Source organism: Cynocephalus volans, chromosome X (assembly GCF_027409185.1).
Source record: "Cynocephalus volans isolate mCynVol1 chromosome X, mCynVol1.pri, whole genome shotgun sequence".
NCBI lineage: Eukaryota > Metazoa > Chordata > Mammalia > Dermoptera > Cynocephalidae > Cynocephalus > Cynocephalus volans.
The window spans coordinates 62,434,292-62,451,641 of NC_084478.1; positions in this window are offsets into that span (position 1 = coordinate 62,434,292).

Here is a 17,350-nt window from a genome sequence, read left to right on the forward strand (position 1 = left end):
TATTATAAAAGTTGCATTGCAGAGAAGTGGGAAAGTCTTTTCAACAAACAATGTTGAATAAATTGCAAGTCTCTAAATTAAAAAATGAAATTTGATGTCTAACACCCCCAATTTACAAAAGTTGATTCCAGGAGAGTTGTAAATTTAAATGTGAAAGGCAAAATAATAAAACTTTTGGAGTAGGCAAACACTATAACAGGACACACAAAAAATAGCACTTATTAGAGAAAAGATTGATAGATTGGATTACATTAAAATTAAGAATTTATGATCACTGAAACCATTGAGAAAATGAAAGGGAAATCAAAGAGTAAAAGATACTTGCGATAAAACAATAAAAGGCTAACATCCAGAATATATGAAGAATTCCTACAAGCTGACAAATAACTCAATCCAATATAAAAATGAGCAAGAGAGTTGAACAGGTACATCAAAAAACTGGATATCAAAATGGCAATAAACATATAAAAAGGTGCTCAACCTCATTAGTTATCAAATTAAATGCACCAAGAGATAAACACTTCATACCTAGCAGAGTAGTTAAAATTAAAAAGACTTACAATACTAAGGGTTGGTGAGGATGCAGAGCAACAGGAGTTGTTCATTCACTTATTTTACATGCATTTTCACATACATATGTACTATACTTCACAGTTTTAAAAGTTAAAAATGGAAAGAAGATATGAACAGGAAAGTTACAAAAAACCCAAAAAGCTCAAATGGATATGAAAAGATTTTCATACTCATTAAAAACCCAAAAAATGCATAAGATATCACTTTACACCTTTTAGACTGGCAGAAGCAGCTTCATTGTATCAATTGTTGGCAGGGATGTGCACAAGAAACCTCATTTGTGATCTTGGAAACATAGACTGATCAGGCCATTCTGAGGGTGTGTGTGTGTGTGTGTGTGATTATCTTCTATGACCCAACATCTCCACTCCTCATTATATATTCCAAATATTTCCTACACAGATCTATATGGAGACATGTATTACAATATTCACTACAGTGTTATTTGTAGTGGCAACGAATTGGTTTCCATTTTGAGTCCATCAATGGAAATGGCATAGGTGAAATGTGGTAGTTGCACTGCATGGAGTACTATGCAGAATTAGAAGTAATAAATTAGCAACATGGGTGGACTTTAAAAACAGTGCTTAATAAAAATGTAAGAAACTGAATAAGATATAACATGATGCCACTCATGTAAATTAAAAATTACTAGACACCAAAAGAAAGTACCTTTTTCAAGAACACATAGAAACTAAATGATATATATTAAATATAGTTGTCTACCTGTGGGGAGTGAGGAAAAATGGGAGTACACAATGGTGACAAAAGAAAAATTTTTTACAAACAAGAAAGAAAAGTATAAATAACAAGGATCAAACACCAACCTCACCAAGTGATCAAAGTTAGCATCACCATTGACATAATGTGCCTCCTGATATGATGCACTAAGAAGAACACAACATTACTTCTTTCATATTCTTACCAAACACATGTAACCCAAATTTAAGCAGAAGGAAACATCAGAGAAATCCAAATTGAGGGACATTCTACAAAATAACTGTCCTGTACTGTTTAAAAGTGTCAAAGTCATGAAAGACAAAGGAAGGCTGAGAAACTGTTCCAGATTAAAGGAGACTAGAGACATGACAACAAAATGTGGGATCTTAGATTAGATCCTAAACCAGAAGTAAGACAATAGTGAGACAAGTGGTGAAATCTAAATAAGGTGTGTAGATTACAGGATCATCTTGATATTTATTTCTTGATTTTTATAATTGTAGATGGAGTATGTGGGCACTCTTGATGTTATTATTTTTTTTGAGATATAATTCACATGCCATGAAATTCACCAGTGTACAATTCATTGATTTTTAGTATATTCACAAAGTGGGCAACCATCACCGGAACTTTAATTTTATAACAAGAGATCAAAATTTTCTGAAGTAGCTGCACCTTTTAAAATTCCCACCAGCAATATCTGTATTGTTTTTGCTAAGTTTTAAAAGTTTGAAATTACTTCAAAATGAAAAGTTTTAAAAAAAGAGAACATAGCCAGGTTGTTGTATCTCTTCTAGTAAGATCCAAAAAACCAATGTCCATCCCTTCCTGGGTCCCACAGAGTGAGAGAAAAAAAGTTGAGAAAAAGTGAGAAAACAAACCCCTGGTTATTTGCACCTTTCTGTTCTGTTTTCACTCACAACACCTCTGACACCAAATGTGTAGATTTTTTTCCCCCACACCAGCTGGGTGCCTTACAATTCAATTCAATTCTGACACCATCTACCTGGAGTTATCATCAGATCCCACAGGTTAAGGGTACAGTCCCCACTTCAGATGCCAATTACAAGTCCTGAGCCAGACACACTTCTGACTGACTAGCTATAAATCGGGACTTCCCATGACCCGCCTGGTGACCCCCCCCTCCTCGTGTTGGATAATTTGCTAGAACAGCTTGCTGAGCTCAGGGAAACAGTTTACTTACTATTGCTGGTTTATTATAAAGGATACAAATCAGGAACAACCAAATGGAGAGAGGTGTAGGGCAAAGCATGGGGGAAGGGGCACAAGGTTTCCATACCCTCTCCAGGCATGCCATCCTCCCAGCACCTCCACGTGTTCAACCCAGAAGTTATCTAAACCTCATAGTTTTAGGGATTTTATGAGTTTCATGACATACACATGATTGATCAAATCAGGCCATTGGTGATTGTTGTAGTCTGAATGTGTCCCCCAAAATTCACATGTTGAAACTTAAACACCCATGTGATAGTATCAAGAGTTGGGGCTTTTAGAAGGTAATTAAGTCATGAGGGTAAAGCTCATAGATAGAATTAGGGCCCGTAAAATTGTGGCTTGAGGGAGTAGGTTTTCTCTCTTCTGCTCTTCCATCAGTCTCCTTCTTTGCCCTTCCACCTTCCATCACGAGAGGAAGCAGCAAGTCTCTTGACACCAAATGCTGGCACCTGGATCCTGGACTTCCCAGGCTCCAGACTGTGAAAATATAAATTTCTGTTGTTTATAAACTTCCCATCTTGGGTACTTTGTTATGGCAGCAAAAAGACAGAAATTGGTACCAGATACAAATACCTAAAAATGTGGAAGGAGATTCGGAACTGGGTAATAGATAGAGGTTGGAAGAGTTTGGAGGTGCAGGCTAGAAAAAGTCTAGATTGCCATGAAAGGAGCATTAAGGGCAATTCTGATGAGAAGAGGAGAGAGCTGTAGAGAGCCTCAGTCTTCTTAGTCTAAGTGGTCATGATCAGAATGTTGGAAGAAATATGGACTATAAAGGCCATTCTGATGAGATCTTAAATGGAAATGAGAAATATTTTATTGGAAACTGGAGGAAAGGCCGGTTTTGTTACCAAGTGGCAAAAAACTTGGCTGAATTGTGTCAGTGCCCTGGTACTTTGTGGAAAGCAGAATTTAAGAGCAATGAACAAAGATGTTTGGTGGAAGAACTCTCTAAGCAAAGTGCTCAGGGTGTTGCATGGCTTCTCTTTACTTATAGTAAAATGCAAGAGAGAAACAAATTAGAGATAAAATAAGGGAAGGAGAATTTTAAAATTTGGAAAATCCTCAGCCTGGCCGGGTTGTAAAGGTGTGTTTGGGAGAAAACACCAAGGGTGTGGCTAAGTGACCATTTAGTAAGGAGATTAGGGTGGCTAAAAGAAAACCATGTATTACTCATCAAGACAATGAAAGAATGACCCCAAAGGCACTTCAGAGATTATTGGTACTGCCCTTCCCATCACAGGCCCAGAGTGCCAAGGAAGGGTCCAGGGTGCCCACAGGACCTCAGCATTCACTACCCAGCACCACCTCAAGCCTCTGGTTCATGCGTTCTGTTGCAGTAATCCTGTCACATCAGGTGTGGCTCAAATGAGCACAGAAGCAGCTAGTGCCACTACTCCAAAAGGTACAGGCTGTGAACTTTGGTGGCATCTACATGATGCCAACTCTATAGGTATGCAGAGTTCATGAGCTATGAAAGCACAACTACCTCCATCATTTCAAAGGATGCCTCAGAGAACCTTGGGGACCAGGCAGACAACTGTCACATGGGCAGGACAACCACTGAATCCCCATGAGGGCAATGCCCAGTGGTGCCCTGGGGGCGGGGCTATCCCTGGGACTCCAGTACTGTAGGGCCACCAGAGTACAATCCCAGCCTGGGAAAGCTGAAGGCACCTGACTCCAACCTGTGAGAACTGCTGTGTGGGATGTGCCCAGCAAAGCCATGGGGGCAAGGCCTCTCAGGGCCTTGGGCCCCACCTTAGTGTGGCTGGAAGGAGGGCCACAGAGTCATAGATTATCCTCAAGGCTTAAGATTTAATGTTGTTTGCCTTGTTGGGTTTTGTACTTATGTGGGACCTGTTACTCTTTTCTTTAGTATTGCTCCCTTTTGGAACGGGAATATCTGTCCTCTGTCTGTCCCACCATTTTATCTTGGAAGTACATAGCTTGATTTTATAGGTTCACAGCTGGAAAGCAATTCGTCTCAAAATGAATCTACCTCGAGTCTCACCATATCTGATTTAGATGAGACTCTGGACTTTTAGACTTTTGAGTTGTTGCTAAATACTTTCAGGACTATTGGGATGCAATGAATGTATTTCGTATGTGAGAAAGACATGAATTGAGGGGGGGGTCAGGGGCAGAATACTATGTTCTAAAGTCTCCCAAAATTTCTATGTTGAAAATTAATCACCAGGAGATGGTGCCTTTATGAGGTGATGAAGTCATGAAAGGGCTTGAGGAAGTGGGTCTTCTCTCTTCTGCTCTTCCGCCATGTGAGGACACAGTGTTCACCCCCCTTTTGCCCTTCTGCATGTGAGGATGCATCAAGAAGACCCTCACCAGATACCAAATACTGGTACCTGCATCTTGGACTTCCCAGCCTCCTGAACTGTGAGAAAACAAATTACTGTTTTTTTTATAAATTACCCAGTCTCGGTTATTTTGTTACAGCAGCACCAACAGACTAAGACAGTGATTAACTCAGTCTCTGCAGGTCAGGGGATGGGGCTGAAAGTTCCAATCCTCCAATTATTGCTTGGTCTTTCCAGTGACCAGTCCCCATCCTGAAGCTATCTAGGGGCCAGAGCCACCAGTCATCTCATTAGCATACAAAAGACACTCTTATCACTCCAAAGATTGCTAGGGTCTTAGAAGCTCCTATGTCAGGAACCAGAGACTATTAAAGTATCCTAACAAATGATGATCCCATCACCACTATGACTCAGGAAATTACAAGGGTTTTAGGAGCTGTGTGACACAAACTGGGGACAAAGAGTATTTCAAAAAGTTCATGGAAAAACAGAATTAAAAGATAATATAAACCTTTCCATGAACTTTTTGAAGAACCCGAGTATATTTCTTATATCACAATATCAGAACCTTCAATCTTGTTTTGGGGATCTATCCAAGACTGACTGGTACATCAGACTGTGGAGGGAAATAAAAACTTGACCATGGAACTAGGGAGTTCTTGACAGCTGGCACTACTGTCAACACCTTCTCATTTAAAGATAGGAAAAGGGACTCAAAGAACATCAGAAGTACGGGAGTGGAGGTGGGAGAAGGAAAACTGTCCCTTTAATAATGATGACTTATTCAACAAAATCATGCTCTTCAAAAGGCCATCAAACACCTCAAGTGGAATGAAATTCTCTTCCTAGGGCACAAAGGCCAGTGGCTCAGGTACAGAACAGATGATGAAACTGACTGGTGGGTAGTAAGCCAAAAAAAAAAATCACACACAGAACAGTACAATCTTTTTAAAGCTGCAAATCATTAGCTTTATTTTTACTGAATTCAGCATGGGGTGACAAAATATATCACTGCAATTGACTATTACACACAGACATTTATCCTTGCATTTCTTATATTCATTTTCTACTTTAAATCTATTCATCCATATTAATTTAAAATACATGATTTCTGATAGATATACTGAGCACCCTGATATGATCATTGCACATATGAATGTACCCAAATATCACATTGTATTCCATAAATATATACAACTTAAAATACATAAATTAAATATGATTTCTTACTAAAAATTTCCAGTTCATATAACCAAGGGTTAATAAATCCTCCTTTAAAAGTTTTATTCCTTTAGTATTGAGAATTTAACAGCCTAAATTGCTAGTTTTTAAAAAATGTTTATAGGATTAAATTTATTTACCAAGAGCAGGCAAACAAAACATATTGCAAAACTTGTTTTCCAGAAGCTATTTCCATTCTTTTCTTCTCTTCTCCTACAAAAGTGGTGTTTTACAGTTACAAGTTCTCTGTCATTCCATAAGAGGCTCTTCTTCTGGTTTTGTAAGAGATGGTGAACAGTGGTTAAAAAATCCAGTTTACCTAAAATTCCAGACTTCACTTTCAGGGAGCAAACAATGGGGTGGGATGTTGGGGCAGAGTGAGGAATGCAGATTCTGGTGAGGTGGAGGGTCTTTCATAGAAGTTACAGAATGTGGCAAAGGGAGAACGAACGAAAACAAACCAGGATGCTGCAAGTGGGCGAGAAGTCAAAATGAAGAGGAATGGGCAGTGTGACTAGGCCGTGGGTGCCACACCTTCTGATAATAATTATAAATAGAAACCAACTGATAAGAATAATATGTAAGTGAACTATCTTTGAGAGTTGAGGCAGGGAGAAGGAAGGATGACATTACAGCTTGTCTCTAGTTTATTCAGTTTACTAGGCTGGTGTATGAGACCATTTGAGGTAAAATCATAGTGAAACCATTCCCTGCTACAGTGATCAGCTTTCATGGGATTCTTTCTCTACACTCTGTCCAATGATAAACCCCACCACTGTATGCCTCCTAGAAAACAGTTAATTCAGAAACATCATAAGTGAAGCATTGATGAGATGGCGAATGGAGAACATGCTTCCAGGTAGCCTGAAACCCAGCAGACAATGTAGCTGTTGCCTAACTAACACAGAAATCTACATTGTATGCCAGGTTCACGCCCCAGACCTGGATGTTCAGCCCTCAGGTTATCCCCATATACTACCTCAACACAATTGCCTGCTGCAGTCAAGATTTCAAAATTGGTATGTCTTCTTTACCACAGGGAAAAGACAACCAAATATTAGAATTGCTGGGACACACTTACTACAAGTGAAATTTCCTTAAACTATCATATCAAGTTGTAATTATTTAATCACCATACTATTTTTTAAATACCATCTAAAAATGAAGAGAATGATGGATGGATGGATGGATGGATAAATACGAAATGATACCTTCCACGGGGTGAAAAAGAAGAAAATGATCCATGGATAAAATATCCAGATTCCTCCCCCTTGTGGTGATGAAAGCAAATAGACCTCATCATTCATAAAACCTTGATGGTTCCCAAACCCCAGCTAATAAAGGAACACTTAACACCCAAGAACTTGACTGCGTGTGTGTATAACTCAAGTTAAATTTTAAGGACTACCCAAGAATGTTGATCGGGACAATGTAGCAGAAGCTAGAAGATGCCATCAGAGACCCAGTAGCCAGATGTAGCTACTGATTACAAAAGACAGGATCTACACTGGCTACTGAGCCACCGAGGGTACCTCCACCTTCCGGCAGCTGGATGTGTCGATACACAGCCTTCTGGTGAGGGGCTCTGTGGAAGGAAAGAGAAGACGTCAGTTCTGGAAACTGATATGGAAACAATCTCAAGAGACTTCAGTTGCATACTTTCTTTGGGTCATGAATTGACATTTTGACATTAATCCCACGTATACAGTTTTAAACAACCCCTAGATTTATTTATTTGTTCAACAAATACTGACTGGGTGATATGGAGTAAAGTGCCAGACATTCTCTCAGGTGCTGGAATCCAGCAGCAAACAAAAGGATGAAAATGCCCGCCCTTCTCGAGTATACACAATTCCTTGTGAGAAAACCTACAATTGATTATTTGGTATGTTTTGCAGGAAAATGTAAATATATATAATATAAAAGGAAAAAAAAAACCCAAACTCACCATTTTACTGTGGCCTTGGAGTAATTTTGTTGCTTTATGCCACTTTAACTTGGGTAATCTAGCAATGATACATACATGTAAAATAAATTGCAGTTAAAAAAAATTGTTTCCTGCTATAAACTGAGGACGGTAGTTATTTCTATCATGTCTAAAACACTGAAGAATATTAACAGAAAAGGTACGCTACAAAGTATTCAAAGCAGCAAGTTCACCAGTATGTCCGTTCCAAGCTTTCCTCTCACAATACATCGCAGGTATAAAATAAGTTACAGAATAGGTGTCCTCCTCATTGGTCCATTCATCCATTTACCCACCCTAGAAATACGTACTCAGTGCTTTCTCTGTACTTTATTCCAGGCACGGGAGATACAGCCCTGGACGATGTCCCTGCACTCAAGGAACTTAAGAGTCTAAGATTTAAGGTGAGGGTAGGGAAAGACAGGGAAAAACCCCAACAGATAGGTATGGTTATGTCATAGAGTAATGAAATAGTTAAGAAGAATGCTGTTTTCAATAAGGTGGTCCGGGAAAGCCTCATGGAGGGCCTGACATTTGAGCAGATCCCTGAAGAAGGAAGGAGAAGAACCATGCTTACTTAGGATGGGAAAGGAAAACACAGGAAGAGACAAGAGTCAGAACAAAGGCATCAAAGCAGGAAAAAGCCTGATGTCTTGGACAAGGCATTCTTATATTAGCATACAACCACCACGGCAATTATTGTTTTCTACTTTTACAATTATTCTAGAATGTAAATGACTATGCACTTTGCTCCAAGTACACTCATCTTAGAATCCTACCTTCTTATGAACTTACTATGCTTCAGCTATCACTTAGAAAAGATTTAGGAAAGTTATCATCAGTTGGAAGAAAAGCTATACTTAGAATTTTAAATTAGCACAATTTGATGGGACATGCAGGTAGACCACAGAATGACAATCAAATATTTACGGTCAAGAGAAGTGGCCTTTAAACTTTTAATGTGTTAGTTGTAAGAAAAGATAACCAGCTTTCTGGGAGCTGCTCTAAATATATACATATCTAGGGAATGATTTAACTATTTAATCACAGATGCCTAATTTTAAGAGGCAACCCACTTGCCAAGTTATAATAATAGTGCTTCACCAGCGTGGTTAGCTCTTGGGAGGAGGATAAGGGTGGAATTTACAAGGTGAAGTACATTTTTGTTTGATTGCTTGTTTTTTTTTTTCTTTTCAAATCAATGAAAACCAACTCCATCCATGAAGTATATGTTGGCATTGCCTACAAACCAGAACATACATACTGAAGGGGGAAAAAAGACTGCACAGGTGTGGCTGAAACTTATCCTCAGTGTAAAATAAAGCATTTATAGAACACACAAACTTACACTTCATAAACCACTAAAACTAACTGTTCATAACTCTACTTTTATAAGTAAGACTAACAATTAAAGTGAGGCAATAGTTTACTTTGGTTAGTTTCAATGCCAAAATCCAAAGGATTATCTTTTATAAATGCTGGACCATGTTTAGATTAGAAAAATGATATTTTTAATTCTCAAAGCTTGCCCTATCTATCCTCCAAATTTAAAGAAGTTAAAGGTGGTCTTTTTCCCCTTCTTTTAAATTTATCTAGGTAATACAAATAGGAAAAACTGTTAACAGTTACTCTAGATTACTGTAGAGCACCAACCAATAATATACATTTTTAAACTTTATTAAAAACATAGAAAACAATATAGAGAATATAAAATAGCGTGGAATATTAACCAATAATATATTCTCAATAAATAAAAGTCAAAGAAAAGAAATAGGGCCAAACTAGAAATGCTGAGTTATGTAATTCTATTTATTATCTAACAATTGAGAAGATAACTAAGCCTCAGGGGTGGGTGATAGAATTGTAACCAAGGTACTTGCTGCTTAAGTCCTATTCACAGTGCAAACAAACAAGCAAAACAAAAACAATAATAAACAAAAAACTCTCTCCATTCTGGCTAAAGACTAACTATTTGAGGTATGGGGAAATAAGAGTTTAAAGGGAGAAAAAAACTGATTAAAAGTTAAGCCTGCCACCTGCTGATGGAAAGACTGCTTTGAATTGGAATAAAGACCATTTCTTGAAATGTTAACCTAGAATTTGAAGAGCTTACACTCCAGAGTTAAGAATAGGGGTAACCTATACGCCAAACCAAGAAATAAACCCTCTGGTGTTGAAAGCCAAGATGTCAGATAAAAAATGACATTCGCATCAAAGTTTCACTAGAAATGAAAGAAATGCTGCTTTGTGCCTCATTCAACCAAAGGAAGAGTAGAAATACCCTGTCTTTCAAAGGGATTACCCTGGCAATTCTATTTTGCCCTCAAAAAGCATCCTCAACTTTAGATATTGTAGTTTTTGACAAAACTACAAAATTTTTGAAAAAAATTTTGAACCCAAGGACTGCATGTTTGGAAGTAAATGATGGACATAAAATTTTACAGCATTGCCAGGATCCTAACTTTACCAAATCAAAATTGTCCAAATGACATTTTTAAAAGTCAAAAGTGAAAGAATCTAGGCTTTTTGGAATAACAGAACTTCCGAATGCTTCCCAGTTCCATGATTTTCTATAATCCCACAAAGTTTGGCCCCCACACGTCCCCTCAACTCCTGCCCATATTTCACATACTTTAGCATGTGCCAGTAACCTTCTATAACTAAATAGGAATATAGTCAACATCTATCATTAAAATATTTATGGATTTGACAGAGCACAAGCCAGTCTGCTATTCTGACAGAGTTTACTTTAGAAGTGAACAAAAACTGCCTCCCACGGGAGAGACCTCACGTTAAGTGCTCTTACCAAAAAGAAACAAAACAGAACAAAAACCTGAAAGGACATGAGGACACTTTGGGAGATGATGGAAATATCTATTACCTTAAATGTGGCAGTGGTATTTTGGGGGGTTGCATACGTTCAAACTCAATCAAATTGTCCACATGAAATATGTGCAGTTCTTTGTTTATCAACTATACCTCAATAAAACCGGTTTTTTTTTTTTGTTTTTTTTTTTAAAGAACCCTGCCTCCCACATAGTTAAAAACAAAAAGTCTAATTAACTCTAACTATAGACCAGGAAAGAAATGCACACATGTACACACAGTGTGCCATGGGGTGAAATTATGCTAGAGGAGAAAACAACCTTTTTAAACACAGGTGTCTAATTAAAGTATGTTCCTGTGAACTTGGATTCCTTCCGTGTTACACGTTAGAGCACTTGAGCCAGGGTATCACCATAACCAGGCACGTGGTTGCAGCCCATCCAGCTCCTGCATACCTGAGATCCTGTGACTACACTGACCAAAAACATTTATACCAGCTGATGGTCACTTGATTCTCACATCTCTCTATTTAGTAAATTGCTCTGGAAGTCAACTTGAAGACTGAGGTGAACATTTTCTGGGACATTCCTGTTCGAGACATTTTGTAAAAAGACATTCCCTGCCAGATAATTCTAGTCTGAACAGGCCTGCAAAGGGATTGGGTTGGCACGAGATCCTAAAACAAGCTTCTAAAGGCGAAACCACTCATAGGCCATAAAGACAGACTCAGACTAGTTTTTTAAAAAATAACATTTAGCAATTAGGTGCATGCCTTTAATCCTTCTCAACAAGAACCAAAAATTTTTTAAACAATCATTAGATGAAAACAGGAATCATTTTACTCACTGAAAACACGCAGAGAAAAAGGACAGTTTTAACCTAAGTAACAGCCTTTTTACAGACAAGTTGCAGAAATTAATTACAAAATCCATGTGCATATATATCTCTCTGTCCGTCTCCCCTCCTCTCTGGAAGAAATCCCCAAGGCATTCTTTTCATACAATGTGGCCAGTGTGCACCAAGGGTGAGGAATTCTTGTCGTTAAAAAAAAAAAGAAGAAAAAGAAAAAATAAGTGAAATAATTTGCATTCCATTAATAAGTTAAAAAAATTAGGATATCAAAATAAGGTAACTATTTTCTGAAACTGTAAATAATATAAAAACCAGTCAATTCCCCCAAGAATTCATGACTTAGAATTTTATTTAATCATAACTAAGTCATTACTATTCAATACTATTAGTGGGATCTTTCTTTATTTGATCTCATTGTTAAGCCTGGTGCTACTTTCTAAAGGCATCAACATCCCATGTGTCTAATATTGCAGGCTTCACTTATATTCAAATATCTAGCAAGCCTCTGCTTTTGCCACTATACAAAACTCCTGTTGGCATCCAGTGTTCTTATGGTACAACATTCCTCGTTGGGTCTTCTTGACTCTTTGCATCAAGTTTCACTCAACTCAGATGGACTGAAGGAGGAGCAAATATTTGGCCTCTGCACACTGCCTGCCCAGCTCCTCTGCTCTCTCTGCTGGGCCCGGCTCGAAGAAACTCTTCTAGAATACTAAGGGGATTTCCCAGATTCCTCTGGAAGTTAGCTGCATGCTACTCAGGGCTGGCTCCCAGATCACTCTTTCTGTGTCTTGGCCAGAAACAAGCCACATTGCTCTTCAATGATTTGTTTAGAAACATGTTTCCTTATGCGAACGTGAGTTTTTTAAGGGTAAGAATCAAGACCTATTCTTTTGAGATTCCCCAGGTACCAGCATACTACACTGGATCACACTGATATTTTAGTAAATATTTGTCAAATAAAGAAATCTGAGTAAATATACAGTAAAATGTCTGGTATCTATATACTGACACACTTCAAAAAACAAAAGCACTGGGAGAATATCTCCATTTCAGGAAACTCATATTTCTTTATCCTTTAAACACTGCTTTCCGTCTTAGTTTTACAGTGTCTTTCCATAAGATCCGTGGATGTTTCTAGGATCAAGCTATTTGTAAAGGAGTGTATGTATGTTCCTTAGTGAGCTAGCAAAAGCACTGTCTTGAAGTGAATGCTTATATACAACAACAGAGACTGGTGGCAGAAAAGAGTCCTTGGAGTTCAGGAAGGTTATCCTAACCTCCTTCATTTCATACAATACGAAACAAGATCGACTCTGGTGAAATTTAAAAAAAAAAAAAGACAACTGAACAGGTAATGGGAGGGGGGAAGAAAGAAGAAATCCCTATGTGCAATTTCTCTAGCATGTGATACTTATAAAATGAACTGTACTGTAATCAAATGAGGCCTCTTCTAAAAACCCCAGGAGTCTACCAGAAGCTGAACCACTTTGGGTATCAATTATTATGAGTTCTATGGTGGTACGTCAATTTTTTAAATTAGGTGGTTTATAGAGAAGGGAAGACAGTTAACAGATGAAATGTGAAGATTTGAGAGGACTAATAAAAATCATTTGGAAATGATAAAGGGCTAAATGTATATATCATACTTACAGACCTATCAGCTACAAAATACACACAACGTTCAGCAGAGAGAAACAGGATGAAAATGTGGATTCTACTTTTGTAAGAAAGAGAAAATGGGAAAGTTAATTGAGACTTTTTAAAGAAAAATCATTCTGTAATGTGTTAAATGAAAGGGAAAGGTGAAATTAGATAGTTTTAAACTTCTAGAAAATGGAAGAACGACAGCAGTATAAAATCCTAACCTACAAGTCAAGTATTTGCTCCCAGAGTGGTTGCCACACAGTGGATGTGTAACCAATTCTTCAACTGGTCATAAGGAAACCAAAAGCGTTTTGGAGAAAATAACTCAGTACAAACCAAGAACCATGCGAAGTCTTGACAACAGTATTTTTCTCCCCCTTCTTCTTTCTTTGTTGGTTGATGCTGGACTGTGTCTATGATGACAATGAAAAGGTTTTTGACAGCATATGACCAGTTCTGTAGAGCAAATACAAGTATTTAGAAACACTATCAACCTAATTAAAAATCATATTCAAAAAAATAATCAAAGGATAAAGCAAGTACTCAGCTTATTATGAGAGATGGATTTTTGAGATGGTCTACAAAAATACAGTCTGCAATGTAAAAAGGAAGAGGGACATTGAAGAGAGAAGGCCACTGCAAGTGACAAAAGAGCAAGGAGAGATGTCAGTCAATGCAGCTAAGAAGAAAGTGGCATAGAAACCCAACACCCAGCCAGAACCCCCAGGCACTCGTTAGTGAGGCAGCAGCTTCATGGGCACGCACTATTAACTAGGTAGAAGAGGAAATTTATCAGATGGAGAAAACCAGAAGGTTGGGAGGGGACGCATGCAGGAGGAATAACTCCTGGGAGTTTAAAAAAAAAGTTAGAAAAGGTGAGCATCCGGAGACCACGAGAAAGGGAAGATTATTCATAGCCTGGGCAAAGTCAAGAGATGAAGGAAGGAAGTCTTTCTTCCTGTGCGGGGTGTGGAGAGCAGCAGTGGCAAACTTTATCACTAGATTAAAAGGGGAAATAACAGAAACAAAACTGCTGTCTATATTGATGGTAAGTAACACAGGCGAAATCTGGTTCCTCTTTCTATGAGTGAAGAAAGAAATAAGAAGAGGTACTAGGCACTGAAGGATGGTATAACCTTGAAAAGACTGGCTCAAGGAGGACGAGAGAGAGAGAAAAGAGAGAGAGTGGGGGGGGGAGCTGGAGGAGTGTGGATGGCAATGTGCTTGCTACAGGAGTAATTTTCAATCCAAAAAGAATAGCAAAACCCTCCCATGTAGAGAAAATGGCAGGACATAGGGAGCTCAAAAATCAAGGGTAGCCCGATGAGAACACACTACACATAAGCTGGGAACACTGAAAGAGAAGTGAGCCTCAGAGCCAGAAGACAGAGCTTTCCTAGGGTATCAAGCTCACGGACTGTCTAAATGTCCTACATAGATGTGACAAGCCAAGAATGAGCTCAGTTCACCTAGGTCCAGAATCACTTGATCCCTTCCTGACTCAATGCACCTAACCCCACATTTGTTCTCCTGCCTCCCATTCCTAGCTAGTAGGTAATGGTACTGAGACTGCTCAAATTTCACATGGACAATTACTATTCATTCTCGCATTATCTCTCCTTTAAGTCCTACTCGGATTATCAAACTTTCTGCAGTCTGAGGAATAAATTGTTAAAAAAAAAAAAAAAAAAAAAAAGATAAAAATAAAAATCCCTAATGTCAATTATTTTCACACTGAGAGGTCCAACTCATCCTACTACTCAGATCACTAATAGTAAAAGCAAACCCTAGGCCGACTGAAGGGAGCAGTTATATATATCACCACTTTCCTTTAGCAGCTGCCCCTGTGGAAGCCAGGCTGTGCCACGGAGTTAGGGATGAAATACATGAACATACTTAAACAGGGCAGAATTAGAGGATTTGGCAAAAAAAAAAAAATAAAAACAAAAATAGGACTTCCCTCGACTGAGTTTCATCCTTAGACAAAAGCTTATGCTCTTTGTGCTCCCATATTATCATATCCCGTTTTTTAAAGGTTAAAATACACTTGGATGAGTTTTTAAATCACAAATAAAAAGCTTAGAAAAAATAATAAAATAAATACATGTTCATGCAGTCTGCAAATATAAGAGATTTATTTCTCTAACAATGGCAGAATCTAAAGGTGGGCATTTTCATTCTTATCTTTGCAATCTGAACCCAACTTTAGATGCCTTAGCCACAGTACAATGAGTGCCACAGCAGTTGTGCTTCAGTGCAAATGCTTACAAACCAGTCAGGCAGCTGGCCCCGCTGGGCTGGAATAGATACTTCCTGAACTACTTGTTTAAATGCCTTGTAAACAGGGGAAACTCAAGATATCACATTTATTATGTTCACTGTTTAACTTCGGCCTCTCATCTGCATTGGAAACTTGTATTTCTAGCCCTAAACCATTAAAATTCTATCAGGTTTTCTTCCTAAGAGATGCTAATTTTTACTTTGCCAAATAAGAATATTTTTAAACCCTCCATCTACTATAAAAACGATTTCTTGTTTTCTTTAGGTTTTTCTAAAATTGAGGAATAACAGACATATAATAAACTGCACATATTTAATGTGTACAATTTGATAAGTTATGACATGTATATACCCATGAAACTATCACCACAATCAAAACAGTGAAATTATCCACCAGCCCCAAAGTTTCTTTTTTCCCTTTTTGTAATCCTTCCCTCTTGCTACTTCCACTTCCCCCACCACAGGTAACCACCGATCTGCTTTCTGTCATTATAGACTTCTTTGCATTTTCTAGAATTTTATGTAAATGAAATCATACATCAAGTACTCTCGTGGGTGAGAGTCATCCATGTTATTGACGGTATCAATAGTTTACTCCTTTTCATTATTGAGTAGTAGCCATCATATGGATACACCATAGTTTGTCAATTTACCTGTTGACAGACATTAAGGTTATCTCCAGTTTTCAGCTATTACTAATAAAATTGCTATGAACATTCATGTACAAGTCTTCATATGAACACAGGCTATCTTTTCTCTAGGAGTAGAACTGCTGAATCATATGGTAGGTGTATGGTTCACATTTTAAGAAACTGTCAAACTGTCTTCCAAAATGTATGTACCATTTTATATTTCTAAATGTATGAGCGTTCTAGATCCTTCACACATCCTCATCAACACTTGGCATGGTTGGTCTTTTTAATTTGAGCCATTAAAATTGTATAGTTGTATCTCCCTGGGGTTTTGATTTGTGTTTGCCTAATGACTAATGATATACTGAACATCTTTTCATGTGCTTCATCACTTGTGTGTCGTCTTTGGTGAAATGTCTGTTTAAATCGTTGGCCCATTTTTTTACTTTATTGTTTGTTTTCTTGTTCTTCAAAATGCCATCAGTTTTAATGAGTGGTTCAAGACTTGTAACTAAAACCTTAATCAGAATTTTACAATTCATGGTACCCGAGAGGATAAAAAATTCACAAAAATTATTTTCTGAAACCTATGTTGATCCAAAATATTCTCTAAATGTTACAACAAACTTGAAATTATTTCAAAGTCTGAAAAGGACATAATTATTTTTGTCAGTATTGTTAAGTCCGCAGAGGCTCAGAACTTAATTAGTAAACACAATATTTATTTCCACATACTCTAGTGGTACTAAAACCATCTTAGCTATTCCTCTCATTGCACTAGCTAAATTAACAAAGTTTCTATTCCTAAGCCACATTTCACACATCATACTAAGTATACCCTAATCCCATAGATTCCGTTTTACAAAAAAATTTATGTCGAACTTATGCCCACATTCAAAAAGTGACAAAGGCCAAAACCTCTATTGCACTGCTGGTGCAAACAGTAGCAGATAAAATGTGATTTGCAAGCATAAAGATGAATTCCCCTTTAAGATCTGTACAGAAAGCTGGATTCAATGGCAGCTATAGGCTTTGCTTTGAGGAAAAGCAGGCCCAGTTCTGTTGTGTAGAGCCATTGG